At 38.8% G+C, this 24,725-nt stretch overlaps 1 protein-coding gene across 3 annotated transcripts in view; it reads left to right on the plus strand.

Annotated features, from left to right (window-relative positions):
- RNF144A (ring finger protein 144A) overlaps positions 1–24,725 on the plus strand; it is a 64,199-nt gene that overhangs the window by 12,631 nt on the left and 26,843 nt on the right. Inside the window, exon 1 of one of the 3 annotated variants that reach the window (XM_087946149.1) lies at positions 333–450. The exons of the other annotated variants lie outside the window; for them this stretch is intronic. The gene's annotated coding sequence lies outside the window, so the exon portion shown is untranslated. Of the gene's footprint in view, positions 1–332; positions 451–24,725 lie in introns of those variants that run through there. 3 annotated transcript variants of the gene reach the window in all.

The raw sequence follows: 24,725 nt of genomic DNA on the forward strand, positions 1-24,725 counted from the left end.
GCTGTAAATATTTCTAGCAATCTTTCTTTCTTTAATATTTTAAATCAAATACATTTCTAGGCTCTTTCCCACAGGGCTTCTCTTGGTGATGTTACTGTGCAAAAGAAAGAGAGTCCATCCAAATGAACAGATTTCTGAGCTGGCTTTTGCCTACTTGCCCTTCCCCTTCCCTTGTGAGAGCAATCTCGAATGCGGATGGCCGAGAGAGGCTGGCAGTCTCCAATAAATTCAGGGAGGCCCCAGGCTGATGGAATGTGAGGTATACCAACTCCCAGATTATTGGGAAAAGAATAGAAGCTGTATCCTGTCAACCAAAGCTTCCCTTCTTGCAGGTTTCAAGTATGGAGCCGTGATGGCGCATGGTTAGAATGCAGTATTGCAGGCTAATTCTGCTGACTGCCGACTGCCAGCAGTTCGATCTTGACCAGCTCATTTTTCCATCCTCCTGAGGTCAGTAGAATGAGAACCTAGATTGTTGGGGACAATGTCCTGACTCTATAAACCACTTAGAGAGGGCTGTAATATACTATGAAGAGGTATATTAAGTGGTATTGCTACTGCTATTGGGAACTGTGACTCAACTGGGCCTGTACCTTCTCAGAAACCTGGGACCAAAGCTTTGTCCATGAGCACATCAGCCTAATCATAGTTATTGTAAATCAACAGTTCATTAACTCTCCCACCCTGCTACTGAGGACATCAAACCTTCCTCATGCTGAGAATGCATCACAGTCTTCGCTTGTAACTCTAGGAGTAGAGAAAGGAATAAGCAGATAGAATATGGGAGCATTCTTTATTATGGTCAGAGGTTTTTTTTTAGGTAGTAGGGAAACAAGCACACCTTGTCTCTTCACGAGCCCACAAGATGTGAAATGCAATTTTGCGCGTTTACTGCCATGTCTAGAATACTTTCCTAGCCTATGTTGAAATGCCAAATTTCTGTGTTAGTTGTTCAAAGGACTGGGAAAAACAAAAGGAGATACACATCAGTTAGGTTACGGAGATTATGGATAAATTGCTTTCTTTGCTTTCAGATGTTATAAAGGAGGGGGGAAATATGAGTCAGGAGTATCTTACACTTTCAGTTTCAGTAATTCCTCCACATTTCCAGTAGAAATTTGGCATGTCAACACAATTTAGGAAAGCATTGTAAATATGGTAGTAAACGTGTAAAGAAATACTATGGGAATTTCCATTTTATAGTTTTCATGCAACTACCTTTCTTTGTATCAACTCTTCTGGCCAGTATGAGTAATTCTTTTAAGTATTTTATACCTAGTGTGTCCAAATAGTATTGATTTTTAAAATATGACATTTTGCTATGTGTGATCTTTTATCCAGTAGTGTACACTTGGGCTGTTCCTTATTATTACCATGGGATGAATGGATTCTGAAGTGTCCCGGAACATTTTATTAAGTTAGGTGCTGATGACGTGTTTCAGTGAGAGAAGACCAGAAAACCTTGTGCATAGTCACATGTCTGGCACAAAAGGATACACTCACTATTGTGTTATGCAAAACTTAAATATAATTTGATTTCAATGAAAATATAAAATCTAACAGAGATTTTGATCACCAACTGAGAACTGCTATATACTGTGGTGGTCAGTTCCTGTGACCATTGGCAAGGGAAAATACAAATGTCATTCGCATAATTTGCCAGGAGTGTAATATTTTAAGAACAAAATAGCCATGTTACAAAGTAAACAGAATCAGGGTCAGGGTTGGAGCAAACCATGTTTTATTCCTACATATTTACTTTACATTTTTCAATCCTAGTTGTTTGCCTGGTGAATTATTGCTTTCCTGAAATATCCCTGTATTGGTAGTTGTTATTCAAATCATAACAAGGGGAAAGCATCCATCACTGGTTGGCTCTAAATAAAGAGCAGATCTTAAATTACCCAATCTCAAAGAGCAAAATCTGGAGGTCAAGAGCTTGTCAGCACCTTGTGTCTGACATTACAGTTAAGTGAGAACAAGACTCGCATCTGGGTCATGAAGAAACACATTGAAAATTAATTTACTCTAATCTGTGTGAGATTTTAACCAAAGAGTTGGTGAGGGCTGGGACATCTCTTAAGATCTAATTGAGGTTACCAGTGCTGCAAGCCTTGTTACACATGATTTTCAATTTGATTTCTTGCTTTGTCATGCAGAATTTTGATTTTTGGTGGTATTTGGTACTATTAACCATATTTTGGGGGATTGTATTTTTCTTATATTTTTTGTTTTGTAGAGAATTTTTTTAAAAAAAAGCTGTCATAAAGTGTACACACAAAAAAAGGGAAATGATATTACATTCAGATATGATTATTTACCCCTAAGCATACGATTAACTCTTGGCTAAATGGAATAATATTGATCAGTCTTTCTATTACATTGATAGAGAGCCAGTTCATAAACTGGTGGTGATCCAGGACTATAAATCTGGGACCTATCTTTCCAACAATCTTTTTTTGTTGTCTTTCCATCACCGGTTGATAATTGCATCATTTTTCATAGAGTGATAAATTCCAAGTTTCGGATGCATAATTTAAAAATGCAGTCACATTCATCTTTATTACTTTACATTTTCAATATAATAATTAACCATTCTTTTAAAACATTTTCAGTCCAGAATGTCCAGTAAAAATAAAAAAAAAACTTTACTGAACATTTTTAAGAATTCATTTTGCATTCATAAAACATATACTTAATAATGTTTAAGAACATTGTCTACTAATATATTAATAAATGAATATTCTGTCTCTTTATTCCAGTGTTCTTACAATCAATTAACATCTAGTCTAGTGCATTACTTTAGAATATTTGTTTATTTAAAAATACTGTACAGTTAGAATAATCCAGAATGCATCCTAAAACTGACAGTTTGGGACTTTTAAATATCTAAACCAAATTGTGAAATCAGGAAATGTTTTGATTTAATACAGTAAGATTTCACAATTCTAAGCATTCCAAAACTCTTAATAGTTTTAAAAACTTAACCAATTGTAAGCTGTTCTAAAGTATAATAACTCAAGTTGCCTACAATTTCAAAACAGAGGAAAAAGATTTGCCTGCAGTTTTTAAATTACAATTATCTCTGAGTGTACATTTGTCGGAGTTGAAATGATTTATCTCTGTTTTCCAAATGTGCCTGGAAGCCTTTAATGTATAAAATATAATAGAACTCTGGCTAAATACAAAGCCATTCTCCACTTTGCTTTCAGATGGATCAGACAACATGTTTCCAATTGTGTGTATAATGGGTTTTTAAAAATATTTGTTCCAGAGAGAAAAGAAAAATTAAAAGCCCGACCATACGCCATGTTATTTTTCTGGGCCATTTTGCAATAATTTCCCCTTAAGATGTTAGTCCGTACAGTGATGCTGAATGTGAGTTGTTGAGATCTGTGACTTCCATCTTATGGATTCTGTAGGATTCTGTTCTAGTCTCTGTGCTGGTGAGGTCATTTGGATTGTGCTGGTGGATTTCTTCTTCCAGGTATTTCTAAGGTGTTGGTAAAAAGGTAAAGATTTCCTCTGTTCAAAACTGATTCCTGACAAATGGTACCCGTGTAGTTTTCATGGCAATAGAATGGGTGCCATTCTATTGCCATCAATTTTGGGTGGTTTTTAAAAAAAATCTCAACAGTGTTTGGTCCCCTTTCAAGTACTTATCAGGGGCCATCCATGTTTAGTTCTGATATAAATTAAGGTAAATGATCCACTTGCTGTGAGATGTTAGCAATATAAGAAGCCTCTTCCAGGTCAACCCCTTCTGGATCTCCTCCTGGGCGATTGGCGAGGCTTCCTTTCTGTTTGTACTTAGCCCTTCAGATTTTTCTTTCTGCTGCAGTATTTTGAGTTTCACTAAACAAATCGTCCCTCACATATTTAATTTAGGAATGACAATCGTGTAAAAAAGTCATTTCGAATTTTGTTCAACTCCAGATTGCAGACATGTTCAAACGCAGTTTTCTTAGCAAAAGTATAGAAGTGGTTTGCCATTGCTTTTCCCTGGGGATGACTTTGGATGTCCTAGGGTAGCAACCCAAAAATTCCTTGGTAATCTCCCATCTGAGTACTAGCAGGCTTGCTCCTGCTCAGCTTCCAAGCCCAGACAAGTTTATCCAAGGAATTGCCCCTTGATTTGGTTACAATAAATGCAGTCATTCTGTTGGTGGTGCTCCATGGATTCTATTCTCCCTTTGCCATCATTTCTATGCTATGGAAAAGTATTTCATTTCATTTCATATACAAATGTTCATCACTTTTGGTTTCTCTCCCACAGTATGGGATGGGCCCTGTTTGCTTGTGTTCTTGAACTGTTTTCCAAATTAATCACGCTCCTATGGCAGAGTAAAAGCAGTGCCCTTCTACTTTCTATTTTGTGACAAATATATATTACTTACAGACATTCACACATATTTTAATGGCATCATTGTTGGAGTAATGCTGTATTTCAGATGTTTATTTTTCAGGGTTTATTATTGTACCTCAGGAATATGGTCATATCCTCCTTGAATTAAGTAAGGCATCTGGAAACCTGTTTAGTGTTCCACCCAAAGTTTGTCACTTGGAAAAGCTGGTTAGTTCTCACTGCCACCTTGTAAGTTTCCTTATCACCTTGAATTTCATTGTTCTCCTAAAGCTGGTTAGGTAGACTGGCAAGTACACTGAAAAGTTTCTAACCCTCAAAAACATTAACTGAAACACAACTAACTGAATTGGATAGCTTTGGTATATTAATAGCTGGCAGGCAAGCAAACAAATGAGAAAGGAGAGAGAGTAAAATTAAACTTTGCAGAGAAGGCACACTCTACCAATGTAAATCTGCCCATTAGCATTGTTCATGAAAATAGGGCACCAAGGGAGCATGTGAATTGCTATTGGATTCTGATGCTAACCTGCAGTTGGTACGTTTTGTAGTTTTGGAGTGAGAGTGGGGATTTAAAAACCATAAGATTCCCTATGCTAAAAATGAGTAGTGAGCGTTACATTGAGGATTTTTAACATTGTTTTCATCCAGTGATGAGGAAACATTTGCTTATGCCAAGTGAAAGCCATTTTCTGATTCCAAGACTTCACAATCTAAAAATAGCTGGGGTATGTTCAGGTCAGTAATACGAAGAGGTGATGATTTGCTGGGATTAAGATTTCTGTTCTCACACTTGGCAGTAGCTATACAAGCAGACTACCCGGTGTTTGAAGGATATTTGACCTGGTGCTTCAATCATTCAAATAAAGAACAAATAAGCTTTTTCTTCCCAATTCCTCAAGTAATTTAAAAAAAAAGATGTGAGGACATTATTGCCTTTTTGCTATCCATGTAATGTTCAATAAAATTATCAGTCATATCACAGATAGAGAATCCTTCATGATTAAGAATGTTCTATGATAGTTGTCTCCTTGGTCACAGCAGTACAGAAGCAGCTGGATTTTTTTCTTTATTTCTCATGTTTGACAGGAAGGCCTGGGTTTTTAATCTCAGAGATATTATTTATGTGCTTGAGTCATCCCATCTTTCTTAGCAAATGAAAGCTGTTTTGTCAGGGCCAAACTGCACACTCTGCTTCAACCTCAGAGGGCAGCTACCACTTACTTCTCTGCTATGCAGAGGCTGCAGGCAGGAGGAAGGAAATAACCCTTTCTGCTTGCGAAACCTTCCAGTTTTTGTATCTAAATTCTGAAATCTGCGTGGAGGAAAGACAGCTCTTCCAGCAAACTGCAAGAGAAGACTGGAATACAGAAAAGGATGTCGTGTTTTCTAATGTCCCTTTTTTCTCCAACCCCCAAATCTCCTTGCCTCAGCTGCAGAAAAGGAGGAGTTTTGAGGTTTCCGAAATGCTGAGTAGGATGTTTGCCTTTTGGCTTCCATCCAAGCAAAGAGATGGATCTCTCTCTCTTACCAAATTCCACTCTGCCATGAACAGATGAACGGCTTGAAGAGCTGTATGGCAGCTGAAATTCTGTACCTATCCAATACAGAGAAACCAATGGTAGAGAAATAAAGCATTCAACCACCAAACCTCCTTTGGAAGAGTTATTTCAAAGGCAACAGGTTAAAAAAAAACCAGAAAAACTGTTATATAGTTTTACCTATTTGACTTTAGACACACATTAGGCAGGATTCTGGTTATATTCTCATTAAGTTGGGAAAAAAATACAAGCATAAAAGGTTTATAAGCCTGTTAATCAGAAACATCCACCTATTTCTTTATGTTGTCAGCCTACCTAAATGATAAGACTGCCAATTTAGTCTTATGCAGGGCTGTCAAACTTCTCCGGGGCGGATGTGTCACACACTGGCCAAACCCATGCCCAGTTTAGCAAAGGGGAAAAAAGTCCCAGTACGTCACATGACACCATCGTGCTGACGTAAGTTTGACACCCCTGGTCTAATGGTTAAGGGACCAGGCTAGAAGAGTTGTCTGGGAGATTGAGTTGTCTGTCTGAGGCATGAAAGTTGATTGGGTGACATTGGGCCAATCACTCTCTCAGTCCAACTCACCTCACAGATTGATGTTTGGGGAAAATAGGCAGACGAAGGAATATTAGATATGTTCACTGCCTTGAGCTGTTATACAAACAGTAAACAGGCAGGATATAAAATAACTGCCTTGGTTTTGGTTCACTGCATTACACGAATTTAATGGTCAATTGTGATTGTTTAGCAGTGCATGTGAACCAGATCAAGATGATGACAACTTAACATGGAGAGACAAGGTACATTTGCTTGGAGGCAATGGGAACAGAAAAAACACAGATATTCGGGCTCCTACTCTGAACCAGCAACCAGAGCCTTATTTGTTGCAGGGGCTAGGGGAGGAGTCATTTAAAAGATTGGAGTTGGTAATTCTTCAGATTGATTTCTGCAGATGTGCCTTTAGCGCAGCAGCCAACAGTGTGATCTAGGCTCTAAATGTCCAAAGCAAAAAACTTTTCAAACATCTTTAGAATGACCTCAAAGGCAAGGCAGGGTGTAATTAGAAGCCTGTTATATATATTCCTGGAAAAGAAAATGGCTTCCATTTCTATAAAACATTTGTAAATAATTTTTGTAACTATGAAGCTAAATTTTAGAATTTTCAGATCTGTCCAGATCTAACTATGATCTAACTATGATCTAACTATGAAGCTAAATTTTAAGAATTTTCAGATCTGTCCAGGCATGTCAGTTTTTCATAAAATCTTTGTAACCAAATCTTTAAAACCAATACTAATGAAATAATTTTCAGTAACATTTTCTTCCGGGTGAACTTGTTTTGATGTTTTCATGGCTATGTCCAAGTTATTTTCTTGGCAACATAGAGAAATGCTTTGTTTCCAAAATGGGGTGGATGGATGGATAGATAGACACGAAGGACTTAACTTTCCCATCTAGGCTGCAACCCAGGGATTTCCGGGTGGTATGACTGTGCATGGCCTTTCTTTGAAATCAGTGAAGACAGATGCTCTACTTGAGTAACTGTCCTGTGGTTTTACACTGTTTATTCAAAGAATGAATGTGACAAGAGGAAAGATTAAACTTATTTACTACAGTTTTTAGTGATTTAGCCCTAAATAAATTTATCTTTGTTTTGCGCCTTGAGTCATTTTTTGACCCCTGGTGACTGGACAAGTCTGTTCAGTTTTCTTGGCAAGGTATTTCAGAAATGGTTTGCCACTGCCTCCTTCCCAGGCCTGAGGGAAAGTGACTGGCCTAAAGTTACCTAGCTGACTTTAGGCCTAAAGCGGGACTAGTACTCTTAAGTCTCCTGGTCTCTGCCTGAGGCCTTAGCCACTACAGCAATTATAATAATTATTGCTTGGGTTCACATAATACTTTTGAATAGCACATCAACAACATTGATTGGGTTTGCATTATACATTGGTCAGAAAAAGCCAACCACGTATTAGTTTAGCATATTTTGTTGATATATCCATTCAAATTATACATTTAATTAATGGTACTAATATGTTGAGGGCCAGTTTGGTATTGGGGTTAAGACTAGAAACCAAGAGATTGTGAATTCAAGTCCCACCTGAGACATGAAAGTCTGTTGGATGCTTTTGGGCCAGTCACTCTTAGCCATGCATGCATGTATTTATGTATGTATGTATTGAATATGGCGTACAGAATATAACAATAACTGTTGTTTGTATTTTGAGTACTTGTGCTACTTCTTGCTGGGAGATCCTTGTGAGGTCAAGCAACCCAGAATGTATATACCAGGGGTCTCCAATCTTGGCAACTTTAAGACTTCTGGACTTCAACTCCCAGAATTGTCTGACTGAGGAATTCTGGGAGTTGAAGTCCACAAGTCTTAAAGTTGATCAGGTTGGAGACCCCTGGTATAGACTATTTAGTTGTAACAAAGACATGTTGCCCAGGGTTCACCACAAGGAGACTAGTCTACACTGCCCCCACTCTTTCTTAGCCCTAGGAAGGAGGCAGTTGCAAACCGCTTTTGAAAAACCTTGCGAAGTCCAGGCAGTTTTCGAGAATCAGACACATTTGAACAGAAGAAAATAATAATAATAATTTGTTATGTAGCTAAAACATTAGGGACATTTATATATCATACTAAACCATACTGTTAGATTGAACTTGTCATCCTAATCCAGGCTATTATTGAGATGACTGATTGGGGAACTTAACCATTAGCTTTAAAAAGGCAATTCAGGCTACTGAACTTCAGTGGTTCATATAATTCATTCCAATATAAACCTCACATCTTATTTCAAGATGGTATTTCACTTAAAATACTTCTCACAAATCAGATCTTATAGTGTTGAGAAGTACATTTTAGCTACAACTCAAATTAGAGCAGCGGTAGCCAACCGGTGGGCCGCGGCCCACTAGTGGGCCATGGGAAAATTTTGGTGGGCCGCAGAAGAAATGGCCCCCAAAAGCAATTAATCTGGGCCGCGCAGTTCTTGTGCCTCCCGGCTCTCCGAGGGACCCCGGAGTCAGGTCCCTGAGATGCACGTGCCAATCAGCTGGCGCCGGCAGCAACAGCAGTCCCCTCCCCCAGCGCCTGCTGTCAGCTCTTCCCCATTAGTTCTCTAGCTTTGAATTGCTCCTGTCTCCCTCTCTTTCCTCCCCACGTGCAGGCAGGAAAGGAAAGGGAGACGGAGCCGTGCACAGCTCTCCCCTTTTCCAGCCCTTGCTGCCTCTCCCAACATCGAAGCCTCGGAAATGCAGGCAAAGCCGCCACAGCGGTAGCACCCTGAGTTGCCTTAGCATGCTCAATTAGTTAAGAATCGCCCTACCCAGAGAAGGAAGGGGTGCTGGAGGAGGAGGAGGCAGTAGTGGAGAAGCAAGCAACTCAGGGCGCTACCGCTGTGGCAGCTTTCCCTGCGTTTCCAAGGCTTCGATGTTGGGAGAGGCAGCAAGGCCTGGAAAAGCGGAAAGCTGCGCATGGCTCCGTCTCCTTTTCCTTTCCTGCCTGCACATGGGGGGGGGGGAGGAAAGAGAGAGAGCCGGGAGCAATTCAAAGCTAGAGAACTAATGGGGAGAGCTGACAGCGGGCGCTGGGGGAGGGGACTGTTGTTGCCGCCGCTACCGTGTGTGGGAGCGTGCATCTCAGGGACCTGAGCCGGGAGGCACGGGAACTGCAAGTGGGAGCGTTTGATGATTTTGAAGAACTCCTGGAACACGGTAGATTGGCGTTTTGTAGGTCTCAGTGAAAGAGTGAGCTTTGTTTCGTCTCCTTTCCTCCCCTGGTAATGCGAGAGATGCTTTCTCCTCCCCCCCCCACCCCCAAATAATCACTGGCTGTGGCTGGGTTTGGCAGCAAAGTGCTAAAGTGAGCGAAGTGCCTGCAGGGACACTTTTCCTTGCCTGACTCCAGGTGACACTGGAAGAGCCCTCCCCCCGCTTTTCCTCGGCTGCAGATCTGAGCCTCTGAATCCTCCACCTGGGATCTGAAAGGAGCTCCCACTTTCTCCCCCTCCCCTCCCCCAATTAATCACCAAGAGTGGCAGTCCTTCTGCAGGCAGATGCCTGCTGAGAAGCCCCTGGAGTGGCAACCAAGGGGCACTGCCCCCCAAGGAGAGCAAAGCCCCCTTTCTGCCTCTGCTTCTCCTAGCGGCAGTTGCCCCAAAGCCTCTCAGCTCAGAGACCCACACATACACCCCGCCTGCTCATCTGTCTCTTTGGAAGGTGCCAGGTGGGGGGCAGGCTTCCAGCCTGGAATGTTAGTTTGGATTTTCCCCGTCATTGTAGTTAAACTTTTAAGTTGTAGCATCTTTCAGCTATCTCATCTGCCATCATCAGGCTGTGTGTGTGTCCGTCTGTGAGTGACTTTGTGGTTTCAGATTTGAATTTGGGGCAGCCTATTGCTGTGCCAGAATGTATTTTCTTCATCCTGATTGGTTGGGAGTCTTGATCTGTGTTTATTGGTCTCGTTTGCTGTATTCTGCTTGATTGGTGTGTCTAATATATTCTGTCATATATATAGTGTTTTCTGAGGTTCTCGGGTATTTGTATGTGGATCTTTGGTTTCGGTTTTCTCCTCTGAGAAGCACAGATCTGAAGACAGAGCCTGAATCTTCAGGCTGGTGCTTGGACTTCAGTGCCAGTGCAAGCAGTGTGCCGGAGCTGCCATCTCTATATATACAAGTGGTGGGGATGGTGTGTGGCTGGTTGGCTGTGCTGCAAAGCCTCTTGATTGGTTGATGGAGTTGATATTGGTATAATGGGCTATATATATATTTATATATATATCCTGGATCTATATAATATATATCTCCTGGGTCGTTAAAAATTATATTAAATATATTAGCTTTAAAAATCACGAATGTGATGAAACCTAGCTTCCTAACTAATGATAGCTGTCCATTTACCCGGAGCCAAGCTGCACTAAAGGCCTCCAATAAAGTAACACAATGTTGCCAGCCAATCAAGATACAAAAAGAGCCAAAAAAACAGACAGAAGATATTAGAAACACCAATCAAGCAGAACCAATAAACACAGACCAAGACTCTCAACCAATCAGGATGAAGAAAAAACCATTCTGGCACAACAATAGGCTGCCCCAAATTCAAATCTGAAACCACTGTAAAAGCCTGACTCACAGATGAACACTATACAGAAGCCTGATGATGGCAGATGAGATTCTGCCGAAACGTCGCCACAACTTTAAAAGCACAACTACTATGACGTGGGAAAATACCCGAACAAAGCTGAATGCCATATATATATTAAATATATTAGCTTTTTAAAAAAAATCATATTAGTGGTCCTCGGGATTTAAAAGTATGAGTTTGGTGGTCCCTGAGATCCAAAAGGTTGGCGACCCCTGAATTAGAGAGTTATCTTCAAAAGAAGCTTTGACAAAATATTCCAAAGGCTTGTAAATGAAGCCACTTAAATGATTTCTTGCAAAGTGTCTAAAGCGTCTGGGGTGCTAAATATTTTTTCCAGCCACTTTACATATTAGTGAAAGAATTCCAGTTCACAGTTTTGAATATAATTTAACACTTTGATCATGTTTCTTATTTTTGATCCTGTATTAACCCTGAATACATCCTTATTCAATATTTTCACACAGAGCAAACTGCATATATATGTTGGAATTTTATCTATCAGAATATTTATTTTTTAAAGTACACTTTTTTCTGCTTCTCCCATCTATCAGTATTTTTAGCAGTATTTTTTTCATTTATATTGAAGAATAACTTATAAACTTGTAATACATTTTTACTTTATATCATTGATTGCTAGATTAGGCATGCTTTTTCTTATGAGACTACCAACTTCTTTGATGGAAGCACTATCTATGATATCTCAGTTATAATATACAAATTGAGGAAATGGCATTAACCAAGAGTTAAACTACAATACTAGCATTGATAAATCATCTTTTCTAATATGTATTTCACCCAATTTCATCTTTGCATTTTGGATTAACTTGGGTGTTAAGTAACTGGATTTTAATTAAACTCAATTTCCATTTGCAGATTTAGGATTTATCTTGTCCAAATATTGATTGGAATAGTCTAATAGGGAATATTTTAATCAGAAAATGAATATTTGTCCTGTCCCAGGTCAGACATACAATGATGAGAATTACAAGAAGCTTTACTTAGGATTTAATAAATACAAGCGGTGGTAGATAGGGCCTGTGTGGAAACATACAGAGCAGCAAAGCACCAAATCCCTAGATAGTCCACATGTAATGAGCTCCAAATAGTCAGAGTCCAAAGTAGCCTGGGGTGGGTGTGTTGGTGGGGAATGTGCACAGAAACACACAGAGGCCATGGTCTAAAACTTCAGGAGTCCAAATGTGGATTATCAGCTGTCTGGGTTCTAAGAAGAAAACCTTTCTCAGGCATCATGTTCAGGAGGCAAATGCACAGAGTTCTAGCAAATGGAGCAGTTTCCCCCAACAGAGACCTTCTGGCTCTTCAATGGAGTGCGCTTATTATGTTCAAAGCCCTCCAGATCTCCTCTACCCAGAGCCCTACATACCCTACATGCTCTAGGGCTGGGAGAAGGACCTAGAGCCAGCCCCTTATCTTTTGCGGCCTCCAGTTGACTTGAATGTTTCTCATCCATGCTCCCCTTGAGGCTTGTTTTTGCCCAGGCCATTTCAAGCAGCTTCTTCTCTGTATCTGAACTGGCCACCGCTCTACAGAATTTTATTTTGCAGTTCTGACTTGTATACCTTGTGTGTGATAAGCATATGGAGTAGTCAAACACAGTTGATGAGATATAGGCAAAATGATATGTCATCAATAATCATGCAGGTTAATTTCCATTCACTCTTTGTCTGAGCCTAGGAGGAGAGCACTTCCTCATCAGTTCTCTTTATCTACTTTTAATTAGTTTTATAATATGAAATATAAAAAATACAAAGAAAACATTAGGAAAATAAGAGGGGAAAAAGAGAAGGGAAAAGGGAAAAAAGAAAGATGTTGACTTCCGACTCCCTTTGGTGCAGTAGAATGAGATAATAACATCAAACCTCTCTTTGTTTAACGGGTTCACTGTCTGAAATAGATATGCTTGTATTAGGCTATTGAATAAAATGATTGAAAAATCAGAACTGGCCAAGAATTCTTCCATTTTTTTCATTTTTTAAATATGAATATTCCTCTCCTTTTCCAGATCAAGGTGCTTCTGGTTTTCTTTTAATATTGTGTTTGGCTTTCTGTCATTGTTTTGCCACATTAAAATGTGGGCAGGAAGTTTGTAGATTTCAAATGCAATGAACACGCAAATGAGAGAGAAGCCAAAAGGATTTATTAAGTAAAGCAAATACCAAAAATAATGTTAAATGTAAAACTTAATATAGGCAGAAAATACAGGCAAGACAATAGAGCAAGACATGGTAATGTACAATAAATGTAGAACAAAATTTGCATATCGCTTTGGCAGCTGCTGGCTACAGATGTTTCCCCAGCTTTGGCTAACATACAGCACAGTTTTAGGATGGTCTATGCTGAAGCTCATCCCGAGGAGGAATTTACCAACTATTATACCATTCTATTGCAATTATACATACTTATTATGCGCATTTGTAATTCAGGCTTCTTGCCTACTGTTTTGCAAAAGTTCATGTGAAATCATGGGTTTTGAAAAGGGTTGCCGCTGTAGGAAGATGAAGGATGACTCCAACTGGACATGACTTATGGCACCATTGAGGAGTAGTTCGTGGCGGTAAGAGCAGTGAAACAGCATTAATTCTTTGCTTTTATTGCCTTCTCAGAGTGTCAAAACAAAACACTGATAAAACACAAAAATTAAAAAAAACCTGTATTCTCATTGCATTACCCAATTGATAAGAGTACATTTTATCAATTCTTATCAGAATACAAAATGAAAATACTGTCCTTGTATTCTTAATCTGTGGCTAGGTTTCCCCCTTCCTTGGAGTAAGAACTCAGTTTTAGGGCAGGGTAAAGAATACAAATATTAGACTTTCACTCTTCCTTTCTGCGCTCTCTTGGAAAAGAGAGTGGATCTTCTGACAATGACTTGCATAACGAAGTTAGTTTTACTTTAGAATAACTTCTTTCAGGGCCGGTAAGAATTTTAGCACCTAATGTAAATCTGAAAATCCACGGGTTTTAAATTGAATGTAAAGATTTGATTTGTTATATAAATAGAAAGCCTTTAAGAAAAACATGCACTTAAGACAAACCTCTGAATGGCTGTGCTCAAGCTGTGACTCTGGTAAGGTTTTATTTTCCTGTTGCCCGAGAGGCCACAGAATAGTCATAAGGAAAACTGATCCCATCCATGCTACTTCTCTTTTAAAAAAAAGACTCAATAACCAAGCCCAATTTGAGATGTAGCTTGGAAAGAGAGAGAGATCGAGACAGGGGAAAAAAAAGAGAGAGAGATAATGGAAACAATGAATTGATCATTCAGAGCTGATTGTTTTCCCTCACACAACTGACCAAGCACTGCAAGTTTTACTGAAATTGGAAAGGAGAAAGATCTCCCTAGGTATTGAGGATATAAATTCTGGAGCAGTTGTAAGACATTAAGACTGTTTCACTGAAAGTATCCAGGCAGACTCAGTGCTTACTCTGAGGAGTTTTCAAGTCAGTGGCCTCCTCTGGGCCAAGACACAACAGGTTTATTGAGTGCTAAGAGACTGTAGTGGTAGAGGCACCCCTGTAGCTTGCCATATAGTGCTGAACTCTTAAAAGAAGAACAAAAATAACATGCCAGGGTTGTGCATTGGGGAATCTTTTTGCTGAGCTAAATTACTTTTTGCTCTGAAATAGGAGCGGATTCTCATAATAGCGAGTAGACAAGTGCCAAATATTTGTGCCATCTAGAAATCCCTGCATGTTTGCACCATTTTTATTTACAAGCTGATTAAGTAAATTAACTAAATAGTTGCAGTTATTACCATCTGTCCCTCTGTCCCCAAGTTTCTGCAGCATCTAATATAGCATTGCTAACTTTGGGACATTGGCATTGCAGTTATCCAGACATATTTCTTTTTGTAGCACTGAGCCATTTGAATGTGCCTAATAATAATTTGAACTTAGTCCTGTTGTATTTCTGGAAGTGAACAAAATTGAACATGGCGGGACTTCTGAGTAGGCATAGGACTGTGCTATAAAATAACATAGAAGTTTTTTCTAGGAGCAAGTTGAATGCCATGTTTTCTTGGCCAGAAAATTTGACACAGTGTATTCTCCGTAAGCTGTGGTCATATGATAAACTGTTTATAACTATTATATAACTGTGAAGGTAGAAGATAATTTATTGAGACTGTTCTTTATTGTGTACCTACAAAAAAGGGAAAGAAAGAAAGTTAAATTGGAACTCTCCTGTGATATATAACTACTTGCTTGCAAAGGATTGCTTTAAATAAGTGCAGAATCAGTCATTTTACCTCCTCAGTGGTTGTTGGAAAGTTGCAGTCCTGCAACATCTCTACCACATGTTTTATTTTCTGTGCAAATCAGTGTTTGCTACACTGGGACAGTGTATCAGAACCAAATTGTAACCGCAACAGATCCACCTATTTTAAATCTATATTTGCCATGATTGCATATTCAATAAAAATTTAACAGCTCTGAGAGAAATAATGAAGCTGTTGCTTAACAAATTGTAGACTGTATTCCATCCAATACTGTTTTAATTTGGCTCAATAGGATAAAAGTGCTTTGTAGAAAATAATCTCAGAGATCAACACAGCAGTGATTATCAGTTCTACATTTTACTGGAATTTATTTAATCCACAGTACTTTATACTGCTTCCTACATCCAAGAAATTTTGAAATAAAGTATGGAATCTCCCTTTTGAAATAATGGGTCAAATCAGGAAGGCATACAAAAAGAGAAAGGCATACAAAAGAGAGATCGTTGCAATGTTGTCACATAGTCTGGATATGTTCAAATTTATTCTGATTAAAGCAAAAGAAACCAAATTACTAGATATCATAAATGACTGTGTTTAGAGCCATATGTGTCACAGTGGGTGGGTGGACAAATCACAAAACATGCATCGCAATGCCAATTCCACTCCTTAAATATTTGTGCCTGACATCATGACAACTTTCTTCATTTTAACTATCTCATGATTAGCAACAGATGCCTATTCTGAACAGTTTTGGAAGAACTGACTATGGAGAAGTAACTCTATACTTAATCCCATGGAGTGAATGAGATCTGGTATGAGATGTAAACTACCAGCTGAGCTCAATATAGTAATTTAAGCAAAAGGGATATTCCTAAAAACCACCAGGCCTGCTTTTTTTTTTTTTTTTTTATGCTGAAAGGAAATAGCAAAATGCCAATTCTCCTCATAATGCCTGGAGGTTATTACAATAATTGATGTTCAGTTAGGATATAAGAAAAGCTTAGTTAAGTCAGGGATGAGGCTGGCATGGCTTTCTAATAGTGTTAAGGAAGCTGTGAAAGAAAAGAAATCTCACTTCAAGAAATGGACAAAGGAGTGAAAGAAATGTTGAAGGGGGATGGACATTGGAATTGTAGTTCAAATTGGGAAATTTGTTGAAAAACTTAATGAATTCTTTGAATTCTGCATTTGACTTTAAATCTTCCCCACTATACAAGATACAAGATAGATATTTGGACCGGGTCTGATTTTCCTTATGAGAGAAAGGAAACTGAAATAACAGAAAGCATATCTTGAAAAACTATAATAATAAATTGGGGCATCCATCCCCAAATTCATAAAAGTGTGAAATTCTAGCAATTATTATTGCTAGCAATTATTAATATTCAAGCAATAATATGTAAAGGGTACAGTATTCAGGTTTAGTCCCAGTGTCCTGAAAAGTAGCTAATGTGACAAGTTTTTAAAAAGGAATCCTGGGAAATTTTAGGTCAAAATCTAAAATTTGACCAAAGATTTGTGTATATATTGTAATAGAGTTGAAAAATTGTAGAAGAGGACAACAAATTCAATCAAATCTTTGTTATGGCAATAAGCATAAAAGATCACTAAAATGATCAGAGGCTCCAAACAATATTCCTGTGAGTACAGGCCAGAACATTTGGGACTCTTTAGCTTTGGAAAAAGGCAAGGAGTGAGGAGGGGATAATTAAAATGTATAAAACCATGCATAATGCAGAGGAAGTGATGAGAAAGTAATGAGATATTTTCTTTCTCAAAAATTTAGGGCTGGTAACTGTCCAATGATGTTTATTAGGAAAAGTTTTAAAACAGACAAAAGCAAGCAAAATATTAATTTGCAATATTCATTACAATGTGAAGTGATAGCTATTGTCTTGATTGCCTTTGAAAGGAGATTGAATAAAGTCAGGGAGAATATAGGTCTATCACAGGTTTAATTGGCTCAAAGATTCAGTGTTCAGGATTGAGAAGAGTGTTTGTCTCCCTTGCCTTCTTGCAAGCAACCCAGCGATGAGATCCGACCGGTATAACTACCGGTTCTGTTGCTCTGCGTTGTGCGCACATACGCGTGAGTCTCATGAGTGCAATTTACAACCTGCTGAGCTTCCCGGACAGTTGAGCAGTGCTGCGTGCAAGTGCACAGCGGTTGGAAAAGCCCTTTTTTCCTGCTTTTTCAACCACAGCTGTGTCGCGCAAAGTAGCTATGGTTGAAAAAGCAGGAAATAAAGGTCAGGTAAGAGCCTGGGCAGGTGGGTGAGCCAGCAGACATAGAACCGGTTCTATGTCTGCTGCTCTTCAGAACTACCGGTTCTACAGAGGTGGGCAGAACAGGTAGAATCCCACCCCTGAAGCAACCTTAACGCTGCTGGTTGGCCCCAATGAAAAGCAAAATGCCAGTTCAAAATGGGCCCTGACCTGATCCAACAGGGCTGTCCTTAGGCACATTTGTTTTAGCCTTTATCTCTTAGCAGATACATTTTTCATGTAAAAATATAATTGCTTTGTTATGTTCTGTCAGCATAATATTTTAGTTTTTCACCAGAAATCTGTTCCCTTTTTAAAATATCACTAAATGTGTTGCTATCCACAAAATGAATTAATGAAGCAAATTGCTAAATTTTTGCTACCAGCTGAGAGAGCTTTTATGTATTGTGTAATCTTATATAATACAAATCGAACAGTGCTGATATTTTGCTAATTATTCCTTTCTTAGACCAGTAATTTTCAAACTCTGTTCTTAGAAAATTACAGCTTTTTCTGACTCTTTATTTCTAATTAGCTGGGATGATGCCTGAATGAATTTCCAGATGGAAATTTGACTTTTTGGATTTCAGTTTGGCTGTATTGAATTGACTTGCACAGAATAAGTGTGCAACAGGTTGAATTAAAATGATGGTTCTTGTCCCCTGTAGCCTAATCAAGCTAATATCAAATATGTGAAAAATACTTAATATTTGGCTGTTAGAGTTCAGCCTGATTGATGAAAAAAAAATGATATTCTTCAGATGAGAGTTTGGACAACAATCACAACTCCTCCTTTGGAATCCAGTCTCAGTTCAGTGATTTATTGATTAACATATAGATTTCTCCATTCATCCTCAAGCTTTTTTTAATTTAAGAATATGAGCTCAATGAATCACTGAAACACCACATACGACAATGCAACTTTCTGAAGTTTCTCAAAAGCACTCAAAATAACTAATCATTTATAATCCCTACACAATAAGAGAAAATGAATCAGGGATATTACTTCTGCCCCCCACCCAGTCCATTTGCCCTATATAAATCTGCTGTACCTGGGCTAGGCTCTCCCCAAAACTTAGTGCACTTTTTTTTTTTTTACTTTTAAAGCAGTTGTATTTGGATTGTGGGATCCTTGTTGCTCTCTTAGCTTGATCATTTTATACAGACATTTCATTACCCAACTAGATATTATCAACAGTGCATCACCAACAACTATCATCAGTATTTGGATTTTTTTATTGTGCACAATGTCCAGTGTATTCAATGAGATGGATAGCTATACATATGTGACAATATGCAAGCAAGCAAACTAATAGCCTGGGTTAAGACATAATCTGCAGTGACTCATTGACATTGCTTAGCGCCTATCCCATTTCAGGTGTGACCTTCACCAGGCCATACTAAGCTAATTTGGGGACAGGAAAATTTCAGATGTGATTTATAATATAACATTGATATCTAAAAGGAAAAAAAAATGCCATCCATTGGGGAAAAATGCCTTTTGCACCTCATACTTTTCATTAATGTCCTTAGACCTATACATTCAGTGAAAGGATGCACCTCATACAAGTCAGTTTCTGGTATTATAGTTGCATCTAGAAAAGGGAAGCCATTTCTTGCAATACGGGAAGAATAACTGCAGTAACAGTTTCCTACTAGTATAACCATAACCTTGCCTACACAGGTCGGCTTTCCCCCCTAAATTGCCTCTAAAGGGAAGGAAGAAATCTATCACTTTGGTGAAAGCTAAAGTAGATTTTAATTGTGCTCTGTAGAATGAACACATTTAGAACTGCCTTCATCAGGTCTCTCACTGATTAAAAAAACCCAGGAAGAGTTATATGGTTGGTATGAAGACATAGCACAGTAATTTCTGTTTAGACAACAACTCTTAAAGTTTTAGAATCAGATTTTACACTTTGTTTCAGTGCTTGCTTGTCTTGTGTATAAGTACTGTCGTTAATGATGCTAAAGTATTTCCACTTCACTTCCTAAAGAATCATATGTTAATTGGAACGTCCAATTCATCTTTTTTTTCTAAATGTAGTGATATAGTTTAGTGACATAAAGTGTATAAGAACAAGGTATGTATTTTAGAAACAAAAGGAATATAATATCATTTTCAGGATGACTCTTCAGTTTAAAAATACAGTAAATAGCAATATAGGATTGAGTGACTTATAATTGATCATATATTAATCTGGTTTGGTAATCGATTGTCCACTGCTGACTTGGATGTACATAATTCTTTTTTTGGCGGGGGTGGGGGAAGATTAACTGAAATAATGTTGGTTTTATTACAAATGATTGGACTTGTATTAAGCAAAACGTCATTTGGAGGAATGCTATCCAAAAAAGAAAAAGAAAAAAAAGAAAACCCAACCCTGAAGGTTGCAGAAAAAAGATTGAATTTTAGTGATGACTTTTTTCCATGAATTTTTTCCCTGACTTTAATTATGTTGTTTTGTAATTGAAAAACTTTCCCACATACTAGGATACGTTTATAGTTTAAATTACTTATTTTTTCATCTAGTTCCATTTATATTCAATCCAAAGAGACTCTCAGTGTAGCATTAACAATATTTTTAATACTTTAATTTTGAAAGAGCTCTCTTTCTGGAATATTCTGCTGAAATGGTTTCTCTGATTCATTTTGGCCCTATCTGTCTAATTGTAGCTGGTTCAACTATTGTTTGCTGTATGGATATAATGATAAAATATGTATTAACATGAAAGTAACATGACATTTTAATTCTTTATTCTTTTTAAAATTATAACGCGGAGAATTTAGAGTGACAAACCACTTCATTATTGTTTCTGAGAAAATTATGGATATAACTACCATAGGAACTGAGCTCATCTTGAGGGAGATTTTATTTAATCTAGCTCTAAACAGCATTGTTCAAATATTTGCTTTCTTTTCCTGTACCTTTCTGGAATAATGCAAATTATGGGCTGGTCAAGGAGCGGGATAAAGATATGAGATATACTATTTTTAAAGTGATGTTATTCAGTAGTGTATTTTAACTAAACAAAAAAGTTTTATAGTAGCGTAAAGTTTTCCATATGGCAATTATTGTGGGAAATAGTCAGGGTTCCCCCCCCCTTTTTTCCCCCTCTAAACTTTCTCTCCAACCAAATCTCTTTCGAATCAATCCCCTGCTACAGAAAAAATCTCAGAAGCTCATCCTTCACCCATCAGTGAAAGAAGTTCCCTCTAAATGCTCTTGGGGGTCTTATTGGACTCTCAATTCCTGTTAAACACGAATGGCAGCTGTGGGCAAGAATTTATTTTCATAGGGATATCTTATGTGCTAATTGTGCCTATTGCTGGTTTTGGGGGTTCCAACTCGCAGTCATTGATGACTTGGTCACCTCTCAGTTAGACTGTAGGAATGCAGTATGCAAGGGACTGCCCTTGAAGAGCACCTAGAAGCTACAACTGGTCAGCTATTGATGCACTTTGTTACATTCATGTAACACTACTACTTTGGCTTACAGTAAGTTTCCAGGTAGAATTCAAGATACCGACTATTGTCTATAAAGCACTAAATGGCCTAGAGCCAGCTTACTTGTGGGACCATCTGTTTCCCATTAACTCAAATTGCCCCATGAGATCCAGCAAACTAGTCATGTGTTAGTTCCTTCTACAAAACAAGGTAACCTGGCCAGATTCAGAAGTATGCTTTCCCTTTTGTAGCACCTGTTCTATGGAACAGCATTCCCCCAAGATTCAGATGGCCCTGCCTCAATTAAACTTTCCATAAAGCCTGACAACCTGATTCTTATCCTAGGCATTGAGCCAAAGCTTTGACTGAGCCAGTTCAGAAAAGAAAGACTATGTAAGGAAGATGTGATGGTTAACCGTGGTTATTCTAGATGTTTGTTGTATTTTGTGTTTTTTTTAGTTCCTTTGTTTTTATGTTTCTAACCCATTGTGGGCTGCCTAAACTCAGGTTTTGCAGGTTGGGTGGTCAATAAATAAATAAATATTTTAGCTGCATGGAGGTGCCTGACTTGTTTCTTCATTTTACAATAAGGCAAGCTTGTTTGGTAAACCAACTAAATGTTAGTTCCTTCTTTGCCTCCTGAAGGCTGGTGAAAAGACAGATAAAAGGTTGAAATGTGGTGGAGAAAGGCGGCATGTTGAGAATAACTATGTGAAGTGGATTTCACTGAGAGCAGGAAAGGCGACGTCTTCTTATCTACTTTTTCTTTGATTTTTGAAGACTGGTGCTTGCTGGGCTACATTTCATGCACTAGAAGTTGGGACAGCTTTCAGAAGAAGATCCGCATGATATTCAGGACCAGGCAGAACAAGACCGTTTTGCACAAGAACTTGTCGTTCTCCTTAAAGCACGTGAGAGGGGCAGGTTGCCACATGTTGGATAGAAAGGGAAGAGGGCGCTGATGCATGTCACCAGAAACTCTTTTATAATAGCCTCGGTATATGCAGAATCCCTCCAATTTAAGTGTATCTTTGTTTCCATCTCTAGGAAATTCTTAAGGCTTCTATAAATAAATGCCTGCTTCTGCTTACCTACAACCCACATATAAGCACAAGATTCAATATAAGATTCAATCTGTAGATTCACCTTGCATATTGTATTTCAACTCAGGGAATGTTTAAGCAGGCCTGTTTACTTGCATTTATATTAATTCCTTACCAGATTTCATGTTCTGAACTCTCAACCTTCTAACACACCTAAAAACAAATTTATTTACGCTATTTTAAGTAGAAGACACTGAGATCCTTTCCCCATTGCTATTTTTGCCACTCCTCAAAATCCCCTCACCAGAGGGCGTCCAAAAGTGTTGAATGTTTGTGGAGGGTTTGCAATTGTGAATTTTGTTGGAGGTTTGGAGGGTGGCAGAATAAAAAGAGAAAGAGCAGTGGAAGCGTAGGGAGTGCTGGAAAATCTGATCCTAGCCATTTGGAAGTGGACTGTAACTCATGTGAGCAGAGGCTGAGGAGCAGCAAATGGTAGATGAGAAGCTGATGCAGAGACCAACACAGCAAGCTTTACAGACCAAGCCAGCATGGTGAAGCTTGCAGTCCAGTGCATTTTTAGCCTAGTGTGGTGGGGGATATGGCAGCAGATTTACAGACTGTTCTGTTTGGACTCCACTAGTCACTTGGGCAATGTTTGGACTGCTTCTTGGGTTTCCAAGGAGCTCCAGGAAGATGAAACATTTGAAGGACACCTAGAATTCCATTAGAGAAAGCCAGTGATTAAAAAGAAAGCCTATATTAAGGATTATATGGTGGTGATAAGAGGAATGAAATGGAGCTATTTCTCTCATTTTATTGTGTCCTCAGACAAGCAGCTTGTGGCCCTGGCCAAAAGCGACTCAGTCCTTATTGGAGAAGGAAGAGCTATAGAATCACTTGTAAGGCTGTTTTGAGGAATATTCTAGTTATCCAATGGCTTGGATTCTGTGGAGCAGAGGGCCCCAACCTCTGGTCCATGGACAGGCACCAGTCTGTGGCATGCCAACAAGCGGGCCATGCAAACAAGTAAAGCCGCATCCTCTGGATGCAGGCATCATACGAAACCACATACCCTTCAGGCAGCAGAAAAACCTCTCTCCATGGAACCGGTCCCTGGTGCCCAACAGGTTGGAAGCCACTGCTGTAGAGAACAATATGAGAATGAACAGTAGGATAGCCTCCTTATCAGAGAGGATGCTCCTGCCTGTCTTGAATAACCCAATAGCCATGGACAATTTTCATTGCTCGCCCTGACAACCCTTAACATTTTTCATCAGGTTTTAGGGAAAGAGTAATCAGGCTGTGGCTTCAGAAGAAACGGATTATCTGGTCCCTTTTTGGACAGGGTTTAGACTGGGACATAATAGTGAGATAGCATTGATCATACTTGTTGGTTACTGGCAGAGCTGAGACAGTGGTCTCCCAAAGCTACCACCCTTGTTCTCGTTGACCTATTGGTGCCTTTTAGTGAGAATGTTTGCAGGGAGAGAGGAAACTTGAAAATGCTAACTTAAGCAGCCCAATGTAATTTAGGTTGTACGGTTTTAGAAACAGAAAACTTGAGGTGGTGCCCTCTTGGAAGCCAAGGTCTATTTTTACATTGGGGATGATAATTCTGTGCCCTAAGGCTGTCCTTAAGGAAACAGTAGTCATTAAAGTAAATAGGAAAAGGCAATAATGAAAGAGTGTGCCCCAGAAAAAGATTCATTTTTGGCAAAACGTGATTGCTTTAAATAGTTGAGTATACCCCCAGAACTGAAATTGTTTTACCACATGACTCAAAGGGCTTACTGGGATCTTTCTCCACCTGTGGTTTTCTCAGAAGAGAGGGCAGGGCATTGTGGGTTTTGGTTTAGATTGACCTCGGAGAGCATAAACTGAGTTTTGAGTTTTAAATGACCACCTAAAACGCTGTATTTTAGAATGCGCTTCTTGGTTTTGTTGAAGCCGTGGCCTCTTAATAATTTCAAATGAAATGCTTATTTAAAAGGTTTTAATCTTCCTTCTTCCTAAAGTAATACCTGCTGACTGAAAACCACTCCTGTTTTATGTATGTTAGAAAAAGGCAAATATTTAAAGGAAGGCCCTGACGGTCTTTTTTAGAAAGCAGGCTTCAAAATAGTACCTGAATCAGGCCTTATTTACAGTTACTGTAACCTTTCCAAAATCTGTTGGGTGTGTGTGTGTGTTTGTGCGTGAAGGGGGCTTGAAGCCAACTTCTTCTAGGCGCTCACCAAGATGGCTATGGTGAGGCCAGAAAAGACCAGATTTGTTAATTTTTATTGGCTCCCAGCTGCATGAATACATTTATTTAACCCAGTGCTTTTCACCCTGGCTGAGGAATTCTGAGGGTTGGAAGTCCACACATACTGCTCTGATCCCTTCCATGCACGTAGCATTCACAGTAGCTAATAAGCCTAAACCTACAACTGTGAGACATAAAAACATTTGTCAGAATCAGTCTCTTTGTTTTTTTAGCAGGCAAGTAGAATTTTTCCTGCATGTTTTTATCCTATACAATTGCTACCATTATTTAAGATTAAACCTTAATTGGCCTAGCTTACCCAAGGTTAAGGTTCTGAAATAACTAGAAATTCAACAAAAAAAAATTTCTTGGAAGGGGGAAAAAAAGGATGCCAGCTGTTGATATTTTAGAGTTGTGGTCCTT

The sequence above is a fragment of the Notechis scutatus genome, chromosome 1, assembly GCF_049901735.1.
Source record: "Notechis scutatus isolate UNSWTSFEM ecotype Mainland chromosome 1, rNotScu1.2, whole genome shotgun sequence".
In the NCBI taxonomy this organism is placed as follows: domain Eukaryota; kingdom Metazoa; phylum Chordata; class Lepidosauria; order Squamata; family Elapidae; genus Notechis; species Notechis scutatus.